Raw genomic sequence first — 5897 nt, forward strand, 5'->3', positions numbered from 1 at the left:
AAAAAAAAAAAAAAAAAAAAAAATAAAATAAAATAAAATAAAATAAAAAAAATAAAAAATAAATAAATAAAAAGAAAAATAATGATAAATATTATGTATGAAATAAATGTCAATTTGAGTTGTGAACAATACTATAGGGCCAGGGGCTTGGAAAACTCTGTACCTTTAAGATAATTCACAATTTTCTGAAATGTAAATATCTATGGCTCTCATATAAATGTAAAAATAACTTTGAAGATTGTGTTTTAGTAGGGAATGTTATAACTTTTTAAAATGGCAGGTATAACTGAACTTTTACAGAAAACAACTAGTGTTTTTACTTTGGTTTTTCTTTTCTATGCAGAGCAGAGACACAAAATATTTCAAAGACATTAAACTTGAAAATTGAAGGCCTAGATAGATTATTTTTGGACAAAGTAAAGCTCTCTCTTTTTGTGTGCTTTTATTTTATTTATTTATTTACATCCCAAACATTGTCCCCTACGTGTACCCTCTCACAGAGTTCCTATCCCCACTTACTCCCCTTATCCTCTGAGGGGTGACCCTCCTTGTGGTATAGCTAGGTCTTCAGGTAGAACTGCTTCCAATTTTCTGAGAAACTGCCAGATTGAATTCCAGAGAAGTTGTATAAGTTTGCAATTCCATCAGCAATGGAGGGAGTGTTCTCCTTTCTTCACATACTCCTTCTTCGCATACATGTAGAAGAATGCAAATAGATCCATATTTATCATCTGGCATAAAACTCAAGTCAAGTCAGAGATCTCAACCCAAAACTGAATACACTAAATCTGGTAGAAGAGAAAGTGGGGAATAGACTTGAATATATAGGTACAGGAAATAACTTCCTAAACAAAATTTCAACAGCTCAGGCACTAAGATCAACAATAAATAAATGGTGCCCTATGAAACCAAAAAGCTTCTGTAAGGCAATGGGCACTGTTACTAGGACAAAACAGCAGTCTATGGAATGGGAAAAGGCCTTCACCAACTCTACATTTGACAGGGGGCTGATATCCAAAATATATAAAAACTCAAGAAACTAGAAACTAAAAAACAAAATGATCCAATTAAAAATGGTGTATAGATCCAAACATATTTTTTTCCATTTTTATTAGATATTTTCTTTATCTACATGTCATATAATATCTCCTTTCCCAGTTTTTTCTCCAAAAAAATAAAAATTCAGCAAAAAATACTTTTCCCTCCCTGTCCCCCTGTTCACCAACCCACCCTCTCCCTCTTCCTGGCCCTGGCATTCCCCTACACTGGGGCATAGAACCTTCACAGGGCTAAGGACCTCTCCTGCCCTTATGACTGACTAGGCCATCCTCTGCTATAATATGCTGCTAGAGCCATTAGTTCCACCGTGTATACTCTTTGTTTGGTGGTTTAGCCCATGGAAGGAGTTACAGAGACAAACTATGGAGCAGAGACTGAAGGAAGGACAACCTAGTGACTGCCACACCTGGGAATCCTTCCCATATTCAATCACCAAACCCAGACACTATTGTGCATGACAACAAGTGCTGGCTGACAGAAGCCTGATATAGCTCTCTCCTGAGAGGCTCTGCCAGTGCCCAACTAATATAGAAGTAGAGGCTCACAGCCATCCATTGGACTGAGCACAGGGTCCCCAATGAAGGAGCTAGAGAAAGGACCCAAGGAGCTGAAGGATTTGTAGCCCCTTAGGTCAAACAACAATATGAACTAACTAGTACCCTCAGAGCTCCCAGGGACTAAAACACCAACCAAATAGATAATTTTTGACAGAGGAATCTCTAATAGCCATAAAACACTTTAAAATTTTCAATATCCTTACTCATTATGGAAATGCAAATCAATTGACTCTCTATGTATGTATGTATGTATGTATGTATGTATGTATGTATTTATATTTCAAATGTTGTCTCCCTTCCCAGTCTCACCTCAGCAAACCCCTCACCCCTTCCCTTTGCCTCTAAAATGGTTCTCCCTACCTACCACCCACTCCCACCTCACCTCTCTAGCATCCCCCTTCACTGGTACAACAATCCTCCACAGGACCAGCTATCTCCCCTCCAGTTCTGAATGGCTAAGATCAAAAATTAAAGTGACAATTCATGCTGATGAGGATTTGGAGCAATTGGAATACTTGTCTACTTTTGGTAGGAGTAATATGTACAATCCCCTTGGAAACTAATTTGGCAGTTTCTCAGAAATTGCAAATAGTTTCACCTCAGGAAACAAATATACCCCTTCTTAGCACACACCCAAAAGATATGCCATCTTACCACAAGGACACATCTCCGCCGTGTTCACACCAGATTTATTTGTAACAGACAGAAACGAGAATCTAGATGTCCCTCACTTTAAGAATGGAAAAAGAAGATGTCATATCGACAAAATGAAATAGTACTAATTTATTAAAAATAAGGACATCATGAAAGTTTCATGCGATGGATGGAAGTGGAAAGAATCATTTTGAGTGAGGCAACCTAGGCCTAGAAACACACACGTGCTATGCATTCACTTATAAGTGGTTATTAGTCCTAAAGTACAGGATAGCTATGCTACAGTCCACAGACCCAAAGAAGCTTGAAAACAAGGAGGAACTAAGGAATATGGCTTGAATCTCACAGAAAAGAGGAAATAAAATAGACTTCTAGGGTGGATGGACGGAAACAACTGGGTGGGAGAGAGTGTGGGGAGGGAAACAGGAAAGATCAAGTGTAGAAAGGATGGAGGAAGAGAGAACTGGGGATCAAATGGGGACATCTCTGGGATGAACTAGAAACAGGACAAGGGAAATATCCAGGAATCTATGAGAGTGACCCTCGCTAATATACTTACCCTTAGAGGATATGGAACTTGAAATGACCACCTCCTGTAACTAGGTAAGACTTCCAGTGGAGGGATGGGGTCACCAAACCATTCACAAAATCTTTGATTCACAATTTGTGATTGTGAATTGATTGAATAGCCAACCAATGATGGGCCCAACTTGAAAGAGACCCATGCTATGAGAGAGAGCTAATCCCTAACACTATTAATGATGTTCTTCTACGTTTGGAGACAGGAACCTAGCATAACTTAACTGTCCTCTGGGAGGCTTGATGGAAATGGATGTAGAGACCTACAACTAAATATTAGATGGAATTCAGGGAATCTTTCTGAAAAGGGAGAGGAAAGAATGAAAGAGCCAGAGGGGTTAAGGACACTGCAAGAAAACCTACAGAATTAACTAACCTGGACCCATAGGGGCTCACAGATACTGAACCACCAGCATAAGAGAATACATGGAACAGATCTAGGTCCCCTACACATATGTAACAGATGTGCATCTTGGTGGGAAACCTAACAACTTGAGCGGAGGTGGTCTCTGACACTGTTGCTTGCCTTTGAACCCCTTTCTCCTGACTGGACTCCATTGTCTAGGTTCATTAGAAATAGTTGTACCTAGTCGCATTACAACTTGATATGCTAATGTGGGTTGATATCCATGGGAGGCCACCCTTTCTCTAAACAGAAAGGGGATTGGGCATGAGGGAAATGGAGAAGAGAGGAATGGACTTGGAGAAGAGGGTGGAGGAGAATCTGTGATTGGGATGTATATAAATAAAAAATTAATTAAAATGTTATATTCTAAATGTTTTAAACAGTGGGGAAATTACTCTTTCTAATTTACCCAGTAAATAAACTTTGTTTTACCTGTGTAGTTTCTAGGACTTGCTAAGTACTTCTCTGGCAGTTTCCCATGTCCTTCTCTATTTATTATGGATTATCAAGGAGAACCAAGAGGCTTGATTGGACATAGATTCATTATTTTATAAAGAATATATGTAATAGAATTTCAATTTTGTAATAATTTTATACTTTTATCTATATATTTTGTATGCATGTGTATATCAATGCATGTGTGTATGTCCTTTTGGATATGGTATGTGGAGGTCAGAGAAAAATCTTTTTTTTTTACTGCCACATTATGGTATTTGAGGGCTGGCCATAGTTCAACAAACCTCCAGTAAAACATATCTATCCATGGAAGAAACATCTTACTAGACCTCACCTTTTAATTTATTAAAACTTTATTGTAAAGTACTTATAAGTGAGAAAATATCACAAAATGAAATTATTCCAAAGTCTGTATAAATCAATACATTTAGAATAACCATTCTGATGCTATAGACCTTCACATTGACCTTATGGTTCACTATGTTGTTATGCAGCTATTTACCATGCAAAAAAGTCCATAATGGAGTTAAACTAGAAAAGCAATTAGCTTTGCACCTTCTTGTTTTCATGGCCCATGTCCATTATCTGTTTTCTGTCCTTCCTTGTCACTTACTATTTACTCTTACATGGAATAATAATAGAAAAACATCATTGTGGTTTGGGGCTGTCTTTGCTTATTTGCACTTCAGTAGTACATCAAAACATTATTTAAAACATTCATAACAAGTACCACAAATCACAAAGTTTTATTTTTCACAATTAGAGAAGGTGAAAAGGGTCTATGAATTTTCGAGGGAGGGAAGAGAGGAAAATGATGTAATTTTATCATATCAAAAAATTTAAAAGCTATTACTAAAAAGTTTCACTACATCTCAACAACTCAGTAACCACAAATTTAAACACAAGAAGCCTTAGGAGCACAGACACATACAAACCACAGAAGATTGTCTTTCTGAGAACAAAGTCTATACCTACTTAGTAAATTGAGCTTCTTGTTATTGGGGCAGTGTTATAAATTGGCACTTCGGTAGACTGAAGAGGTAACCAATAAACTTCATCACTGGATGGTACAACAGAAGGACTGAGCTACACATTACACATGGAAGGGATGTGTATTAGAGAAAAACTAAAGGGACTCTTCCTAAGAAGAAAGGTCTAGAAATCCCAGAAAGCCATGTGCATTCTTTCAGCTGGGTTATTTCCAGCAGTTAAGGCTAAACTAAATTATACAAAATTGGAGATACACTATATCTACTAATATATATATATATAATATATAAATATATTTATTTATTATATATTAATTATATTATATATATATTATATATAATATTATTATATATTTATTATATATTTACTATATATAAATATATGTAATATATATGTATATATGTACATAGTATATATGTGTATATATGTACACATGTTGTATATATACATATACACATGTACATATGTATATATATACACATGTTATACATATACATGACATTTATAAATAATGAAAGGAGAAACCTATACTATTGTATTCTCCTGGGAAACATGGGTTTATCAGAGAGAAAACTGAGAAAGTCTTATTTAACAGAACATATATGAAACTGTCCTGGTTAGAAAAGTAAGGGAGTAAGAGGTTTCCAAGATGCTACAGGTGTCAACCAATTAAAACAACACTGATAAATATTAAGAGAAATCAAAAATAAAAACTTTGTGTCCTGAACTGTTAGAATGTGTTTTGTATCCTCACCAAAATCACCTGTTTGAAAACATTATCTCTCTTTTCTCCCACACAGCTTCTCTCATCAGTTTTGTGTTCAAATTTGCATTATCATGTGAAAGCATGCAACATTTCTTTGACCTTAGATGTGTTATCTTTTGCTTTGTATCAAAGACTGCCCTTTATCTTAGAATATGAATTCCATTACTGCTGTTAGATTCCACTCATTCCATTAGGCATTAATTTTTTTTCCATGATAGGTAAATTATTTTATTAAAGCAGATGTTTAGGGACAATACTCTTAACACAGATTCATTATTTAGGAAAAAGCCAAAACAGTAAAATCAATGAAGAAACTACAGGAATGAAGGTCTTTTGTTTATCTTAGTTAGATTTTTTTTTTAAATTTTAGATATTTTCTTTATTTACATGCGAATTTCTCCATTCCCAATTTCTCCTCCAAAAAACAAAA

The sequence above is a fragment of the Mastomys coucha genome, unplaced genomic scaffold, assembly GCF_008632895.1.
Source record: "Mastomys coucha isolate ucsf_1 unplaced genomic scaffold, UCSF_Mcou_1 pScaffold16, whole genome shotgun sequence".
Classification (NCBI taxonomy): domain Eukaryota; kingdom Metazoa; phylum Chordata; class Mammalia; order Rodentia; family Muridae; genus Mastomys; species Mastomys coucha.